Source organism: Podarcis melisellensis, assembly GCF_964234715.1.
Source record: "Podarcis melisellensis genome assembly, chromosome: 10".
NCBI lineage: Eukaryota > Metazoa > Chordata > Lepidosauria > Squamata > Lacertidae > Podarcis > Podarcis melisellensis.
Window position 1 is genome coordinate 34,029,785 of NC_138542.1, and position 19,668 is coordinate 34,049,452.

The 19,668-nt window shown below is 42.0% G+C and overlaps 1 protein-coding gene and 1 pseudogene across 9 annotated transcripts in view; both read right to left on the reverse strand.

Annotated features, from left to right (window-relative positions):
* The window catches only part of KCNC2 (potassium voltage-gated channel subfamily C member 2), an 88,189-nt gene that overhangs the window by 57,050 nt on the left and 11,471 nt on the right, over positions 1-19,668 (reverse strand). The window lies entirely within an intron of this gene.
* LOC309379797 (nucleotide sugar transporter SLC35D2 pseudogene) lies at positions 17,855-18,817 on the reverse strand (annotated as a pseudogene). Its single transcript has one exon. The product of its transcript is annotated as a nucleotide sugar transporter SLC35D2 pseudogene (transcript).

A 19,668-nucleotide genomic window follows, 5' to 3' on the forward strand; every position in this document is an offset into this window, starting at 1 on the left:
AATCTCTGTTGTGATAGAAAATTAATAGAAAACTAATGTGAAAATGGGAGTGAAAATCTTTCTATAGTTCATTTAGATATAATCCATCTAATGAACAAAATGGCAAATTAAGTGATGCAATTATCACTGGAGATTTTTTTTTTACTGCAATTCATAAAGACGTGTACTGACAATGCATTAATAACTATAATAGTTATCGGTCTGGTATATGTTAAGATTGCAGATAAAGCTGTGATAGCATAAAATAAGAGAACCTTATAGATATAAAAACCACAGGAACCAATTACAATTGCTCTTTGGACATTGCAGTTCTTCTTATCGGTCATCAGTTTGCTTTCATGCCAACCAGCCCTGCAAAAAAACAAACTAAAAAGGAAAGAGAAAAGCAGCACAATGTTGTCCTTCTCAGGACCACAGAATACTAACTAAGCTACCTGGGCTGCTAAATTTGAAGATATTCCTACGTCACACCACACCAGTGTAACACTCCACACCAGTGTAACACCAGAGTTACACCAGCATAACAAATGTCAGAATCTGCTAACTCAGGGTGCAGAAATGGGCAGCACTGAGGCAAATCAGCAGAGGAGCAGGATTAAGCTGAGATCCTAAGCTCCTTCAGACCTGAGTTTCACCTCCCACGGCAGCATAAGGAAATTAGGGGTTAAGCAGGATAAAAAACAAATTCTGGTGCAGTTTACGCTCTTGTAGCAACAACCCCACCCATTATACCCTGAATTAAGAGAGTGTCCGTGCTCTGAGGAGATTCTGGGGGTTGGCAGCTGGTAGATAAACACAGAGTAAATATAAAATACTGTTATATAAAATCCTGATGAATGTGCAGATCAAAAGGTAAGTAAGGACAAATCTAGCGACGAAGTTAGACAGTGGAAAGTTAGGGTATGGCTTTTTATTTGCTGGAGAGAAAAACTAGGTAATGGGAAGGAAAACTAGGGGGGGGAGAATCAAAGTGACCGGCTTGGGGGCGGGGAATGCTGTACAGCACAATGGAAGGGTCTCTACTGCCCAAGTGATGATTGAAGCAAAGATGGCAGCAGCGTCCAAAACAGTGCTATGGTGACCTGCCTCCTAAACATGTGGAATGCCTCTCCCGATAGGAACATACCCAGACCATTAGCTCTTCTTCTGAGGCCCTTCTCCAGGTCCTCCCTCTGAGAGAGGCTCAAACAGTGGTGGCAAGAAAGAAGGCCCTTCCAGTTGTGGCTCCCCATCTGTGAGATGCTCTCCCCAGCCAGGTCCACCTGACACTGTCACTGACATCTTTTCGGTTCTGCCAAAGCTTTTCTGTAGCTGCTTTCATTCTGTTTTTATGGTACAATGTATTTATATTTAACGCGTTGTGAGTCGCTTGGAAACCTTTGGGTAACAAGCTAACAAGTCTAATAAATCATCATTATCATCTGTCCCATTCTCTGTACGGAGAGTGCCCTGTACCAAAGGGATTCTTTTTCAAAACAGGGTGTCCTGAATAGACTATATACCAAAGTCATCTTCCATCTTACTCCTATTCTTCCAAGACCTTTGCATTGCTCTCGCCAGCTTCTAACCTACCAACCTGTAACTTTCAGCTTTAGCGATGTAATTTTCCTATTAGGTTGTCCTATCTCAGCTTCCTAAATACAGGAAATATATGCAAATATGAGTGGGAGTTTTAATCATGCATATTAAGTAAACTAAAATTAGAACACCTCACGTGTATGACTTTCAGTATGTGCTGCATCGAAAATATCAGTGTGTGGAAACCAGTGTGTGTCTTGAGACAGGTTTTTGTTTCCTTATTTCTAACCAGTGCTGGTTTTCGGGGGGGGGTGCCGGTACTCACCGTGAAGTTGTTACAGTAAGTGCCATACTTTTAACATTTTTGTGGGGTGCCAGTACTGCATACTCTCGAGTACCCCCAGAAAAGCACTGTTTCTAATGTAAGAGAACAGCAGCATCTGTGCTTCCTTGAAGAGAATGTTGATGGAAGAAATATTTAGTCACATTCTCCTGAACAGTAGCATAGAAAGAGGCAAATGGTTTCTTTTGGGAAGCTGAGTGGCAATCATCTTAGAGAAATCATATCCATCTCTAATTCCTAAATATACAGCCATTTCATTTTAGGCTTACAGTTGGCTTGGTGGTCCACTGCTGCAGCTAGAATTATCACCTAACCTGGGTCAGGGAAAATAAATCTGGAAGGCTCCTTCTCACAGAGTTATACAAAAACTTGGTCACGCAAAGTACAGGGTGTGCTTTACCTGATTGCATCAGAGAACTGCAGGAACACAGCTTTTAACCTGCACTTCATTACAGAGGTATGAATGGGGAAGGTGGAAGAAAGGGAACATAGCAAAAAGAGTGCGATGGACTGTGTAAATGTGAGGAAGTTAGCTGATCACATTGATGTGAAAACACCTGCTTTCAGTATAACAGGCTATAATAAAATTGGCAGTTCTAAAAATAAGGAAATTGTGAGAAACTCTAATGAGTGGTTTCTATGTTCAACCGAGCCTTTCCTTGCAAAATGACATTCATGTGTGCTTTTCACTTTCTCAGCACAAGTCACTTCAGTTCACAACCTTCAGCCTTCAAGATTATATGCTTTCATTATTTCGTCATATTCTGTCCATTTATAGCAAAGTCACTTATTTGTTCTAAGTGGGGAAAGTGTCCTGTGACATTTGGAATGCCAGGGAAAAATACGCAGTGGCAAGCTGCAAGATCAAGCTTTCACTCATCAGGAATTTAACACTCCTGCTGAAATATCTGCTACAGCCAGTTAACCTTGACAGTGCTCTGGGCAAGACTTTAATAAGAAAACAACCCCTACACGACGGGCAGATGACTTCCCTGATTGTTCCTTTCCAAAAGGCTCTCACCTGTCTCTTTCAATATTCATTTACTTTTTCAGTATCGAGCAGGCAACCAAAATGAGTCAGCAAAATTTTAGCTCTTTATTTTAGCACTCTGAGGACAGTAATAATAGTGCAGCTGCCATTTCAGATGAATATTCATCTGGTATTTTGATAACATCAGAGGGAGATTGCACTCTACTCTACCCACACCCACAAAATGTGTCAAGGTTGAAAAGACGAGTTTTCTGTAGGGAAATAACAGGTCTTGAGAGTTTACTTTGCTCAACATCCGTGCCAGGAGGTTCCCAAGTGAAATAGCAGAAAGCTTCACCACCACTGCTGAGCTGTGTTGGGAAGGCCATAAATCCTAAAACCTCCTCATTCTGCAATCACCTCAAAAAAACAGACCCTATTTGACTCAGTTGGAGGAGGTCATGACTAAAAGAAGGCAGAAACCCCATCCCACCTTCCAACCTGGTCAGAGCAAGTTGGCAAAATTTAAGAAATGGCGTCTCCTCCAATCACAGATTTTCAACGCCCGCCTTGGGAATGCTCAGTTAGTCTCAAAGGGCCATAGAAATAACTTTTGTGGCTGGGGGGAAAAAAACGAATTCAAATAGTAAATTACACTCCATTACTTCTTCCTAATCTTGAGACATAATAATAGCTGCAGAAAAAAGGGCTTTTGGAAATCATCTAAAAGATGAAAAAGGGATGTTATCTATGGCTTATTTGAACTGAGAAATGCTAGCCATAAGCCTATATATAAGGCAAACTAGACAGTGTGCTTGTGCTGTCAGGTTGGATAAATTGATTTTGACATAATACATTTAATTCTAGGTTTTAAAGTGTACCGATCACTACAAGGAAGGGTCAGCATGTACTTTAGGGCCAAAAATAGGAGACTGAAAATAACTCATCTTCACGCCTGTTTATTTGGTCGAAATGGCAAACAAAGGTCAGCTGCTCACAAGACAGTAGACAGGTCAAAGCAGGTTGCACTTATTTTTATCTCTCCTTGCTCTATTGTCTCTCTATACATGAAGGTCCTGTAACAGGCTGGTCCTTTTGCAGAACCAGGGTGCTGCAATAGATCATCTAGGGGTGCTGGCACAGGCAAACCCCTCTGTTCTGAAACCTGTCTGTGCACCTGCCTGAACACCAAACAAGACACAAAGGCAGAGAAAGCAACATTGGGATTGCCCAATGTTGCAGCATCCAAAGCTTGCTTTAACTCGGCCTTGCCCAAGGGAAGCTTTTGGTAACTGCTTTCCAAATGAAATAGTGTCCAGTGCTCCTTCCCATCTAGTCTTTCAAAAGGGAAAGGCTGAGTGGAGGAGAGCATGCACTTTTGGATTGTTGGACACCACCAGTGGGGGAGCTGCCAGAGCTGGCTGATGTCACAGGCTGGGTGATATTCAGGCATGCACTGAATGTAGACCAACCCTGGTCTACATTGATTGCCAGCAGTTCTTCAGGGCTTTAGTCTTTTCCAGACCTATCTGGAAATGCCAGAGAGTAAACCTGAAGCTTTGGCAAGCGAAGTACATGCTCTTTCAGTGAACTAATATCCTGTCCTCCAAGGCTGCTTAATAGTCTCCCTGCTTGAGGCAACTGGGGTTGTCTGAGGTGCAGTGTTAAAGTCCGCTGGCCTAATTATTCTGGGTGGCTTCAACATTTGTGCTGTGGCCCCCACATGTGGTACAGCTCAGGATCTGATGGCCTTCACGATAACCATGGATTTGTCTCAATTTATATCAAGGCCCACGCATTTGACAGATCATATGCTCAAGATAATGTTTTGTAGCGGCAAGAGGTGGGTTAGAAAAGCTAGGAGCCAAATGGCTCCTGGGACCCGGGCACAGAATGTCTAGTTGCCATTTGGAGGGGGGGGTCGGCAACACTTTTTAATTATTATTTTGAACTGATACACAATTCACATAAGTGACACATTGTTAAGATCACATTTTTAGCAGAAATTGTTAATACATGTTTAATTTGGTGCTTGCAATAAAAATATTGGTACCAACCATACTTCAGTTTTCAAAACGCGCTACTCTTGACTGTTAAACTCCTTAACATATTTTTTATCTTTAACATTTACTTTGACATTTCAAAGCACATACAGTGGTGCCTCGCAAGACGAAATTAATCCGTTCCGTGAGGATCTTCGTATAGCGGTTTTTTCGTCTTGCAAAGCAAGCCCATTGACAGCTTAGCAGAGTAGCGCTATTAGCAGTTTAGCGGCTTTTAGCGATCAGCTGTTAAGCGGCTTATCAGCGGATCAACTGATAAGCGGCTTAGCGGCTTAGGAAAGGGGGGGAGGAAAAAACCCCGCAGGAACTCGCAAGACATTTTCGTCTTGCGAAGCAAGCCCATAGGGAAATTTGATTTGCGAAGCGCCTCCAAAATGGAAAACCCTTTCGTCTAGAGGGTTTTCCGTCTTGCGAGGCATTTGTCTTGTGGGGCACCACTGTACATTTCAGTAATCCCTGAGTGTCAGCCAGGTGCAAAAAATGGCACCCAGGTTTTTGGAGGTGCTCGCCAATGGAGAATCTTTAGGCGCGAAATGCACCTGCGCCCTGATAATTTCAAACCCTGGTGGCAAGATGGTAGTAGTCTGAAGGTGGTCTTATGAGTTTGGGGTAGTACCTTTGTAATCATGTTGTTAAAAGGTTGAGGCTTATGGGCTGGGCTGGAAGGATATATCAAAATATCCCTTTCATAATATTTAAAAACTTTGTGTGCTTACAGTCTGAAAAGTAAGCTGATACCACTTTATCCAGGTGACAACAAACATTCAAGAAGTAGGTCTGAAGACAATTTAATGAGAATAAACAACAAACCTAGTGTTCTGAACCTGAACACTTTTCATCTGTAGGTAGTGTATATCACTCTCTCTGTATGCCTTATGCAACTAAGAAATCAAACTACACAATTCTTTTTATATTCCCTGTTGAAGAGCGTTTGGACTTGAAATGTGCCAGGATTTGGCTTTTTTTTTACTCTCATTAAATTTATTTCATATCCACTTCTAGAATGTCTGCTGTGTGATAAAAGAATAAATCTTTAGTAACAAATCGGTATATATTTGCTTTAGTAAGATGGCTGAAACAGTACTATTAATTAAATTTATAGCCTGCCGTTCCTCCAAAAGGAGTCCAAGGTAACAAAAAAGTGATAAAACAATAAAAACATCTCCAAACAATTTCAGTACAGATGCAGACTGGGAAAGATGTCTACTTAAAAGCCACTGAAAAGACAAGTTGGATCCTCCTAACAGAGGGTCCATGTTGCGCGCAGCCCTGGGACTCCCTCCAACCAGCTTGGATGCTTTGCCCCGCTCCAGCCAGTGGTGCCATAATCATGCCACTGGTCTAATCGGCCACTTGGCAGGGGGCTGGGGGGTACTTAATTGGCAGCGCGACATAGGGACCTCCTCTTGCTTCGCGCTGCCGAACACCCACCTACCCTGTTGGTTAGGTCGTGTCTGACCTTGCTTTGGACTTCTGTTGGTCGCCTGTTTTGGAACAGGGGGCGGGTAGGAATTTTTCCCAATGTGGCACATTGGCAGTGGCCACTTGGTTTTTGCCTACCTCTTAGCAATGGTCACAACTTTGTAAGGTTTGGCAGTTAGGCATTAGTTTTAGGGGGATGCGGGGAGGACTATCACCTGCCCCTCCATTTGATAAGGTATTCCATTAAAGGAATCCAGGGTCTGGATCTCGTCCGAAGCCCAGGAAGGAGCTATGGCCATGCCAGGACCCAGGGGTGAGCTCCAATCAATATGCATTGATGGAGCTCCCTCTGCTGGTAGTTTACCCTTGCAGGCTCCCTGCTGGGTGGGCAGGAGCCAGTGTCATTAGATACCAATGCCTGAGCCAATACCAGTCACACTTGTGTATTCAATAAAGTTGTGGCCTAAATTTGCCCATTAACCTTTAAACTAAAATTCTGTCTCCACTGTGTCTTATTTCAAATGGGGTGGGTTTCAGGGCTTGACGTGCAACTGAGACGGTATTTGCCTATTACCCAAGGGGAGGGAATTAAAAAAGGTAGGTGCCACCACACTGAAAGCCCGATTTTTATACGGGGCAGAACATACCTCCTGAAAAGATGGTATTTGCCAGACGTCATCATGTACACAACGCAGTGACAAACTGGGTATATAAGAGACGAGACAATCTTCCAGGTATCCTGGTCGCCAGCCGTATAGGACTTTAGAAACCAAAACTAGCACCTTGAGTTTAGCCCGGTACCAAATGTATTTGCACACTGGCACTTAACACATTTGCAAATACACTTCTCAGTCAACATCCTCTTAAGATTAACGGGAAAGTTCCTGACACTGTTTTCTATCCCTTTGGATTCAAGTCCCATGATATCACCTGATTGTGTCTGTGGTCCCTACTCACTTGGGAAAAGATCAGTCTTTCATACCACCCAACATTTTGGAAGGGCAAAGCGAGACCCACCCACCATCCTGCACGGCTGCTGCATTGTTTGAGAGCTCTTCAGTTATTTTCTCTCTTTTTTTTGTTAGGGATGACTCAATAAAACCTCAACAAAATTTACTTCTTCAGTTTCCTTCGCATCCTTCTCTGAAGCTAAAAAAACAAAGATCCAGAAGAGACATAAATATTTTAAAATGTATTATAATATTGATAGACTGATAACGAATTAAATGTAAAGAGCTACTGGATATAAGAAAACCTATCCAATTAGGATGCACGTCTGTGATGGACGGAGAAGATATAACCTTCATGCCATTTCTTATCTGACAATGAATATTGTTATAGGTCAAAATTAAATAACTCCAAATTTATCAACATCTTTACATGATGTGTCCTTGGATAGATTCTTCACTAGCATGACCTGCTGCTTTGAAATCTAAATCAAGTTATTTTCAACTTTCTGACATTTCCTGCGGCATTTAGTCAACCAATCAATCTGGTTCTGAAGCTGTGGAAACAGTATCCATAAACAGAGGGAGCTGTTATGTTCAGTCATGCAAGCAGAGTTAGCTTATGGCTTCAATGAAGGTCTTTAGGGGTGGTAGAGTAAATAGGGGCAGCTTCTCTCACGAAGCAAAAGGATGCTGTTCTTCATTTTCCATTTCCTCCCCCTCCTCCCCATGATGTCTTTGTGAAGGAGTGTGGCTAACAATGCACATAAATTTTATCCATTCTCCTTGGCAGCTCACTGTATATCACTTCTCATTTTAGTGCACCGCCCAAGCATGTGCAACAGGAAAACCATGTGCTAAAATTCCTATATCCAAGAAAGCAGAACAGGATTCAAGGCAGCAAAATATTATTGAAACAATGAAGTGTTCTTCGCACCACAAACCCAAGTAAAACCATGGTGAGTCTTGTTAGTACAAGTGACCTCCCAACTTGTGGTTCGCAAAGTTTATTTTACTAAACCACAGGTAAGTTCAGATTTCAGATGTAACACTAAACTGTGATTAATCAAATACAGAAGCTTCCAATCTGTGCCTTCTTGCCGTACTGGAGAAAAGACTGGGGGGCGGGGCGGTGGTATGCAAGCCTGAACTTTGCACAAGCTCATCCTTACGATGCTTAATAAAGGATGGGAATCTATGGCCCTCCAAAGGGTGTTGGATTTCAACTCCAATCAGCCCTAGTCAGCATGGGCAATGCAAAATCTGGAAGACCACAGGTTCCTTATCCCTGCGCTGAACTATGGTTTAGCATTGTGTATGGACACAGCCCATCACTTTTGCTTTTATCCTCTGCTACCTTTATTCCTTTTGTACTATTTTTCCTATTGCTATCATTATTGTTTAGAAGATTTATAAACTGATTTAAGCATGCTAGCTAGCAATGCATCGTACACAAAAATTAAAGAGTGTCATAAGAGGGCAGTGTGGAGGGAGGCGTGAGGCTCCAACTTCAGCATTGAACCAGGCACTGACATTATCATCCAGCAGTTGTATTATTGTTGTTAGCATCTTAGGGGGGTTGAGATGGTGGCCCTGAAAAACAGCACAACTGAACTCAACTTAGAAGTACATAAAAGCAAAATGACAGATGAAATATGACATCCGAAAAGATTGGCTGGAAAGATCAGGAACATACAATTAGGGAAAAGAAAAGCAATATGTGACCAGACTGAGGATGACAAGGAAATGAGAAGTTCACAAAATGTCACAGAAACAAATGAGGGAAGAACAATAAATGGTAAACTAAAATTGATCTAACTAGAATCAGTTAAAGAATTGATTTTGTATAGCCAGACAGATTTACATTTTTAAACAATAAATGGCAAAGTCTCTCCAGAACACAGCTCACAATAAAGGTGCTATCAAATTACCATCACGTAAGACCTCAGGGTTTTATCTTTGCACCTCTTCAGTTTTCAAAAGACTTCCATTTTTACAATATGGTTTAACAGTGAGTGAGAGAGAGACATTTTAAATTGTGTATGACAGTTTTAATATAGATCACTAATATTATTAGAATGTAAAGGGGTATTTTAAAACTCAGGCTTCAGTTCCAATGGTGACTTTTCTCTGTATTACATTTTGTATTTTCAGATGTGTCTTCTCAGTTGGAACCAAATCATACAACCTAATATGAAAAATAATCGATAGAGCAGCTAGTCAACATGATATGTCAATTACTTCAGCCAATCATTCTTTTTCCAATTCTGTGTATCTACTTCTATAACAAATTCAGTTACTGCTGAAGCTGTGCTCTTTGAAGAAGAATGAAGGCTCCTTTAAGAAGATAGTCGTGACAGTTGAAGGCAAAAATCCTGCTTTTGCTTTATACTTGTATTTCATAACAGAAATAATTCTCTGAGGAATTCCGTTTTTTAAAATCAAGGAGTCCACAGCTAAAACTACTCAGCTCACATATGGATATGACTCATTCAAACAGCCATTTGATTTATGGAGAGTTAAATGGCCCTGTGGTTAAAACAAAGCTGCTATTTTAAGGGAGATTTTTCTTTTCACATTGCTAGATTTCACAAGACTTTATTTGCAGTTCTTAACTTTAGCACACTAAACTCAGGACACTCTGGCTCAGGTCGTATGAAAAAGGACAATTTTCTTGTTTTCAGATGGTACAGTGGTTCTTAAGTTGCCATTTAAAAAAACAAAACAGTGTTCAAGAGACTGGACCATATTTCTGGAGTCTATGGGTTCAGGTTCCAGTTTTTAAAAAGTAGAAGAAATTGAAATGAAATTGTAGTACTCCTGAAGTAATCTTTTCCATGTTAAGACATTTATAGCTTTTTAGTGGTTTTCTTCTAATAAGTTATTTTCTGTCCCTTACTAAATCTCAATCCCTTATTTACAGCTTGTGGAAGTGATTTGTCTAGACTGGGATCTCTAGCAAATAGCCTGCATTACTGGAGTCAAAAGAGTCTGCAGGCGAGGATAAATTGAGGAGAATTCTTGTGAACTGAATGGGTTTCTCCTCTGAATTTTGAAGTTGTTGCACTAAACTCTACAGTCCCACCAATCAATTATGATGAGTCCATAGTGACATGAGTTCTGGCTGTTTTCTGAAATGAGGAAATGGGCCAGACAGTTGACACTATCACTCCCAAGTACCCTCTATCAATCAGTGTACCTCAGGCTCCTAGGTTTTCCGAGGTGATTTGAGGTGATGAAACAAGTGGATAGACAGCTAAAGTGATGGTGGAGACAGACTCAGGATGAAGCCACCTAATCACACACTGAACTGGGTGCCACTAAAATTTGAAAGTCCAAAGTCTACCACTGCGTCCTGAACACTGTTTGATGGGACATAGGGGCTGCTGCTGGAAGGGTGAAACTTCTGAAAATCAGTCTGATTTTGGGTGATCCCTTCCTCTCCCATAAACTTTCTCACCCCATTCCATTTTGTTCAGGGAGGGTCACGGTCCTCCAAGATGCTTTTCAGTGGGTGTTGTTGTCTACAGTGAGGTACACTAGACTTTCCTTTCATTAACTTCTTTCCACTCAATTACCACAGGATCCAAACCATTATCTTAAAATATTTTAAAATACAGCGGTACCTCAGCTTAAGAACTTAATTCATTCTGGAGGTCCATTCTTAACCTGAAACTGTTCTTAACCTAAGGTACCACTTTAGCTAATGGGATCTCGCACTCCCGCAACGCAATTTCTGTTCTCATCCTGAAGCAAAGTTCTTAACCCGAGGTAATATTTCTGGGTTAGCAGAGTCTCTAACCTGAAGCATCTGTAACCTGAAACGTCTGTAACCCGATGTACCACTGTACTGTAAACAGAAAAAAGACGAATATAATTGGCTAACTCGTTCAGTTCAGCACCACAGTTATTAAATGAATAAAAGATTTTTGTGGGGTTTTTGCCTGTTCTTTTTATAGTTCATTTAGTTTCCAGGAAGTAATAATCATATTACAATTGATGTGCTTAGTTGTCACTGCATACTTACCAATCAAACATTTATCTAATTAGCCTCTTCGTTATGTTTAAAATGGCCTATTTTTCAGTTGCTTGTTTGCTACAAACAGGTTGTGAAAAATCTGTCTGGAACTTGTATTCCTGAAAATGTCTCTTTCTCTGAATAAATCAATATACTGAACATTTAGTGTATCTAAATGTGGGGTTGAGGGCAGCATATAAACTAATAATAATAATAATAATAATAATAATAATAATAATAATAATAATAATAAGCATTATTGACCCAGGCTTTATTAATACAACCACACATGTTGATATTTCTACATAGTAAAGTGGTTACGAAATGTCTTATAAAATAAAAAGAATTTATTTCTCCTTAGCACCCAATGAATTAAGAACATAAGAAGAACCTGCTGGATCAGGCAAACGGCCCATCCATTCCAGCAACCTGTTCTCACAGTGGCTAACTGGATGCCCATGGGATGCCCAGAAGCAGGAACCAAGTGCCATAGCACTCTCTGCACCTGTGATTCCCAGCAACTGGGATTCAATGGCATATCGCCTCTGGCAGTAGCAGCAGAACCTAACCCATGGCTGGCAGTCATTGATAGCCTTCTCCTCTGTAAATCTGCCTAATCCTCTTTAAACGTCATCCAAGTTGGCGGCCATCTTGTGGGAGAGAATTCTATAGCTTAACAATGCACCAATGTAAAAATAAGTACTTTCTTTTGTGTGTCCTGAATCTTCCAACATTCAGTTTCATTGAATGGCGCCAATAGCTATCAAGGTGAGATCAAGGTGGGAGATCAGGTATGGTTGTCCTCCAAGGACTTGCCTCAAAAAGGGAGGTGCAGGAAGTTGGGGCCACAAAGGTTGGGGCCGCCTGAGGTAGTGGAACAAATTAACCCTGTGTCATTCCAGCTCAAACTACCAGATTCTATGAAGATACATCCGGTATTTCATAGGGCTCTCCTATCATCAGTCACACCATCACATAGGTATCAGGAACCGAGGCAACCTCCTCCACCCCCGGTAATGGTTGAGGGAGAGGAGGAATTTGAGATAGAAGCAATATTGGATTCCAGGCTATGCAGGAGGAAGCTACAATATTTAGTTTCATGGAAAGGGTATGGGCCTGAGGAGAATTCTTGGCAGAAGGCTGAGGATGTGCATGCCTCGTTATTGGACAGGGATTCCCATCGCTGTTTCCCACACAAGTCCAAACCAAGAGGGTGGAGGGAGGAGGTTACTAGTAGCGAGGAAGCAGATGAAGAAACTGAGGAGTGGTGGCGACTGGCCCAAGAAAGGTCCTCTTCACCAGCAGCGAATCTGAAGGGGGGGGCTTAGAGATTACAGCAAAGGAAGACCAGCTGGAAGTGGGGGCACATATCTGGCCTTGGAAGGGGCTGGAGGCCAGTCGAGTCATAAACTGACTCTGATAGTGAAGAATGAGCTGTGGGAGGCTCTATTTGCTCTAAGCTTGTAATTGCCAAATAAAGCTAAAGGAGTTAAACTGTGTGTGAGAGATGTGCTAAACCTAACAGGCTAATATTTTGATCCACTTCCTCCACAAAGCGCATAATTTTCTACATATCTATGATGTCTACTCTTCCTCAACACTGAATGGAATAGGTAAGCTCACTAGTTAGTATGCGTATTAGAGGCGCTATGTACGCCAGTACATAAGGGCTGTTTTATATGTTACAAGAACAAGATTGTTCAAGAAATTATCTAAGTCATTCATTATTGGGAAATGATTGATTCTTTTGAGGAGGGTAGGGTCTGGTTTACATAGCAGGCTATAAATTAAATGTACACGCACATATACATATGCATACATATACCTAACGTTCTGCAAAATGCTATCCTTGTGGTCTTCATGCATTAGATCAGGACCTGCATACACAACGCCCAGGTTTGTGCCCCAAGGAGGTCACTTTGGGGCTGCTAACACAGGAATTTGACTTCACCTCCAGAGGTGCACTCTGTAGTCCCTTGAGACAGATGAAAGCCAAAAACCAAACATTTGATGTAGCAGATTGTCAGAAATTGTGGTCTAGGGTCAGACAGGCAGCCACAAATGGACAATCTAAACAACACCTCAGGCGAAGGAACAAGCCAGATTTGGCAGCTTTATAGGGCCAGGTAGAATCTATTGACCAATTGATTAACTGCTGGCTGGAAGCAGGTAGTTATCGCTCTCAACCCTTTGTAGTAGTAACATTTCAGCGCAAAGATGCCAAGACAGCAACTCCTTCTTCTTTCAAGCTGTCTTAGTGGCATGCAAAGAAAGGAAAGAAATTAAGATTTCTGCTTAATGTAAAACTCCACTAACAAAGCAATTCGGAAAGTCCATTGCAGGCAGCGGAATCCTCTTTACTGAATCACAAGCCTACAAAGGATAAAAAGCACAAAGCTCCTCTCTCTCTCATTCCATGTACATAATTATGTCCAAGAACACTTTACGGATCTAAGATCAGTATGAATTAAATATCCACCCCCCTTAATGTCGCACAATAATCAGTTCAAGAATTCCCAAGGTCTGTGATAAATGCAAATAATTTTACTCTACAAAATTGTTAACATGCATTTTCTCTTCCCTAGGCAGCAAAATAAAAGGGATCAAGAAGACACTACAACCAAATGCAGCCTGTATTTCAAGGCAATGGCATTATCTAGTTCTCCCAGTCTGCCTCCTGCCTTTCTGTCTTCCAATGCTTTTGCCCACAATCTTTTCCAGCGGTTTTATTTCCTGGCCTTTCATCCTAATTAACTGTCATTTCATGGGCATCAGCTTTTTTCTGGCAGCTCCCCGGTTATCCATCCACAAGGTCTTAATATGTTTTTCACATTGATATCCTAACAGTAGCTATTTATAGACACTTTAGAAGCTCTAGCGTGCCAGTCCGTCAGTAAGTGTGTCAGCTCACTTGCCTTGGATTCCCTGCATGTTACAATAAATCCACAGCCAATTTAGAAAACCCTCACAAACCATGCAGGAAGCAGGGAAGAGGGAGATACCAGGGAGTTTCCCAAGACACACATATTCAATTAATTATACCAACACAGTGATTTTTGAAAATACCCTTAGGATCCCATGTTCAGATACATTGCTAATCCATGATATGGGAATAAGGGTGCATGAACCTCGGGTTCATGTCCTCTTTTCTCTTCATTTCAATACCCACAATTCCCCCATGACATAAAACTCTAAAACTCTGGTTTGTTCTAACTACAGCTACTTAAAACAAACCAGAGTTTGATATCTTTGTTTGTTACTTAATTATAATTGGGGAAGGGAAAATATGCCAGTCTAGACTTGTGCAAGCTCATTCCTACAATTCTAAACAATGTTTTATAGTATTATTTGTTTATAAAGGTATTTATAAACTGCAATATCAGGGCAGTACACAGCAATAACACATCATTAAAAACAGGGGGTTGTATTCAACTAAGTGCAATGCAGTGCAGACCCATTGAAATTAATTAACCTAAGGTCGTCATGGCAATAGGTCTATTCTGAAAGGGACAAATGTTGAAAACCACCCAACACAATCAATAAAATGACCGGCCAGCATAGGTGCTGGTTCCAGGGGGCCGAGGCAATGTGGGTCCCTCAAAATATTTTGGGGGGATCTGGGACTCCCTATTGTTGGAGCTGGGCACAGAGGGACACTGCACAACATCACATGTGTGTGGTGTCAGGACATCACATTGGGGCCCCTCAATGTGCTTCAGAAGATGGTTCCCCTGTTGACCAGTGGAAAAACGTTTCAAACAGCTACACAGGCCTGTCAGCATAAAAAAAAAGTCCTGAAGAGATTCCTGAAAATAAAAATCAATTATGACTTCCAAATCACTTCTAGAAGTGTATTCTGTAGCATGGGACCAATGGCAATAAATGCCCAACTTCTAGTGGATGCCTATTGGGCTTCTCTAACACTAGCTGGGAGACAACAAACACTGTTCCTTTGGTTGGTCTCAGTGAACAAGCTGGGATATAAAGGCTCCTGTGGGCTTTAAGGAGTCCTGAGCCCATGTTGTTCAGGACTTTGTATATCAGCCTTGAGCCTAGCTAAGTAGCATATGGGCACCCAATGTTTTAGCCGATGTGTTGCATTGGCCATCTTCTCCAATTAGTCATTTAGCACTGCATTCCACTGTTGGTGCCAAAGGACAGCATCAAGAGGTGTATCGTCAGTCAAAAGCTGTATAGTGAAGAAGCCAGGTGTGTACCTCTGTGGGGAGGGAATTCTACAACTTAGGGGCTTCCACAGAGAATGCCCTGAGAAGGCAACTGCCACCCAAACTTCTGAGATAGAACTATCAAGAGAACCCCCTTTGCTGATCTTGACACTTAGGGGGGTTGGTAGGGAAGGAAGCAGTCTTTCAGATATTTGGGGCCTAAGTCGTTTGGGGCTTCAAACATTACCATGAGCGCCTTGACTTGGGCCCAGAAATGAACTGGCAGCCAACACAGTTGGGTTTAAAGCAGGTTATACAAGTTCTAAAGTCAACCCAAGACAGTAATAGAGACCAGCTGAAGTTCCCAAGTTGGCTTCAAGGCCAGCCTCATGCAGTTTACATTGCAGTAATCCAATCTGAAAGTCACCAGAGCATGGAGTACCATGCCAAGTCATCTCTGTCCAAAAAGGGCCATACAAGCTGGTAAAGAGGCCATAGCTAGAAACAGACACCCTAGCCACCAAGGCAACCTGGGCTTCAAGTGACAGTGTTGGACCCCGGAGTACCTGAAAGCTATGAGCCTGCTCCAGCCGTGGTGAGCAGGGATCAAGAGGGCACACTGTCACTGCCACAAGCATCCTGTCTACATTCGCAGGCTGCAACAACCCAACCAAAAGTGATCTTACAAGGTGTAATTCAGTGGTATTCAAGGAGCCTCCAATGGACCAGAACCAATTGTAGCATCAACAATATATGGCACTTTGAAGACAATACCCTGGTCAGCAGCTTTAAAAATACAGTGGTCCTGCAACTTATGTGTAATTTACTTAGGCGACTGCAGCTTTAGGTGGATGGTGGGGAAATGGAGAATGGGAGGGGAGCCAGAAGGGGCTGTCTGAGATCTCTTGTGACCTTCCCAGAGCCCAGTAAGCAAGGTAGAGGGCTTAAAATCTCTTTCTGTGGCAGTTTGTGCTTTCTGAGGCCCCCGCCTTGCTTACTAGGCTCTGGGAAAGCCATGCAAGGAGCCCTGGTAGCATCTCAGGACCTTCGCACGACCTTCCCAGAGCACATTAAGCAAAGCAGAGGCCAAGGCCCACTCCAGACAGGAGTTGCATGGAGGGGCAGTTCCAAAGGTTTCCTGGCTTTACTTGATTTTGCTTTGTGCATGAACCTCCAGAACTGAACCTTCATGTAGGCTGGGGATCCACTGTACACACAGACTGGAAGTATTCACAACAGCAGAAGAATAAGGATAATTTCTAGAGAGCTGTATCCACTCCGACCCCCACCATTTTTATAATTACAGTCAACTTGATTATTAGCGTACATTCAAAAGGAAAGATGTGAATGACATACATACTGTTTTTGTAGAATCATATATGCTTCATTTCAACTACTTGGAGGAAAGGCAGGAAGGTATGATAAATTTAAAAAACACATTTTCACTTCTTGTATACTAGGTTTTGCAGAAGTGGTAGAAAAAGCAATGAATCATAATGAAAAGCTATATTTTTTTCCCTCCAACTCAAATGACAGCAGTTTAATGCATGTAGTATATGTCTTATACACAAAAACAAATCTGAGTGTTATTATTTATTATTAGAATTCTAGAAGTAACTGACTCTTTCAATTATATTTTTACTTGGCACATCATTTCATATGAATCCTATCCTTAAAATACTTAATGAAAATCAAAGCAAACCAAGCGACAAAAGCGAGTGTTTCTGTGGTAATCACCAAGTTTGATCTCAGACACAGATATTATTGTGCTGGTTCAGGCAACTATTTCAGACTACCTGCTTCTGCCCAATTTAAGGAGAATATAGATATATATATTGGCAGCTAGATGTGCCAGCTCCTTTCCATGCTGCTCAGGGAAAAGAAATATTGGGCAGATAGTTGTGCAGCATATTGTACAAACATGAAAGAAATATGTACAAAGTCTGCACAGTAAAATGGTAACACTGTCAGCTTCTTTCCAACCCCACCCCTCCTTAGACAAGTCTGGAGACACTTATTCACTGTAATTGTCACTGCCAAGGAGTTTTAAACTGTTCATCTGAACCTACCCAGGAGCCCACAACCATAGGCATTCTGAGGGAGATGGTGAATCAATGCCCTTGATAGCAAAAACATTGAGCAAGGCCCCTGGATTTGACCAAGTGCAAAGGTTTTCAGTGGAAGGAACAGAGAAATACCCAAGCCCTGCCATCCATCCATCTACTGTGATTCGTCTGGCTACATGCCTGAAGACAACTGTTCCCAGCTGTCCAAGATCATGACTTGGCTCACATGGACTGTAATGCGAGGTGAGGAAGAACTTCCACTCCACAGCCAATTCTGCATGTGTGAGTGGAACTTCTACAGGCGCCCACATCCTTACAGCTTCCCTTGCCTTTTGCTTCTGCTAGCTCTTGGCATCTGCTTTTTCTTCATCTGTGGAGCTCTTAGGACAGCCATTTGTTAGAAATGAGTATCTTAGCCTTTTTGCCATGCAGATATGGAGTCCTATGAATTTCAGCGTGGAAAAGAGATACCCTTCGCCAATTAGCATTACAACATGGTGGACACATTTTTTATAGCACCGACCACCATGGTTGTGAGGGCAGAATTATAATGGCTGCAGAGAACTGTAGAATACATCAGACGAAACCCCAGAAAACAGGAAAGAAGAAATTGAAAGATAAATCAAACATTTGTCCATTGCTTGAAATCAGTAGCCTTCATGGTCTCCCATGATGAAGCTTATGAGAACTGTAGGAATTACAGTAAAGCAGGCGATATTAAAAAAAATGACTTCATATTTTCCCAGCTCCTTTGGGTCAATTTTTTGTTTTGTGTAAACACCATTTACTGTGTTCAACAACACAGACACATAGCCTTCCATGCTGAAAGCTAGATATGATCCTGCTGCTTTGAAAACCCCAAGGATGATTGCAAACAGGCTAATTAGAATGCTCAAAGGATAGTGCTTCCCAAGAATAATGACTTCCAGCAGTAATGTAAAAGGAATGATAAACTTCCTAAGGACTGTAAACATTGGCAAACGTATCCTTGCTTGTGCTTGATAATCCACTTAAAAGATTTCCAACCTAAATCAGAGGAAGTAGAAACAGCTTCATGGGGGTAACCTTACCAAAATCAGGGAAGTGAATGATTTTATTTTATTTTTTACATTAGAATAGTGCTGTCCTGCTCCAAGTTGCACTGGAGATGGGAATCTGCAATCAATCAGCCCCACCTTGTTTACCAGAAGGATGAAGAAAGGGCAGATTCCAAAGAAGAGGGCAGAAATTAGCTTGGACAGAGAGGAAGGGGTGGCAGTGGCAGCAGAAGTGAGTGACTCCTCTTCCTCTTGTCTGCCTTTCATTACTTGGCATGTGCGGCAACAAGCCCCAATCTGTTGGCCATACCAGATGGCATCCCCGCCACTCTGGCAGGCCACCACAGCCCCTCCTCACCAAAGGGGCTGATTAACATTTCTGCTTAACAGAGAAAGTTCTCAAAACCTGAGGCATGTCACCTGAAGATCTACAAGAGGGGTTTGTAGGAGAATAAAAACCAAGACCGGGAATCAAAAACAACATGAAACCAAGGGAGCATGACTTCCATGGAATTCCATTTACTATGGAACCAGCAAAATACTTCAGATCCTTGAATGGGCTGGACTCATCATACAACCTATTTCCAGCAGATGTGTAGTCCCCCTTGAAGAACCAGGCAGGGTTGCATCCTGCGTTTACTGATTGATCCAGCTTTGTTCCTGGATCTTCCAATGGTGGTTGTCACCAGGGACACTTTCCTGGTAAAGGACACTGCACACGCCTGATTAACATCTTGGTTGGAATGCTACAGTATGCTCTACATTGGGCTGCCACAAGCTGGTACACAGCGCCTCAGCAAGAATTTGGACTGGCGCATGCATATGTAACTCCAATATTACAGCATCTTCACTGACGCCCTGCCTGTTTCCAAACCCAGTTCAAATGGTCAAAGAGGAACATGATATTTATAGGACCATCTTGTCCCACAACATCCTGACTGCCTAGTCAGGTCTTCTAAACTTTCTCGCCTCATGCAGAAATAAGGAGAAACGGGGAGAGCTCAAGGTTTGATACAGCACATCTTTGGTTTGTTGTGACAGCTGGACCAGACTAAATAGTTGAGTGTGTGGTCATCATGTTATGCATCCTCTGATATTTGTTGCTTAAATGGCTTACA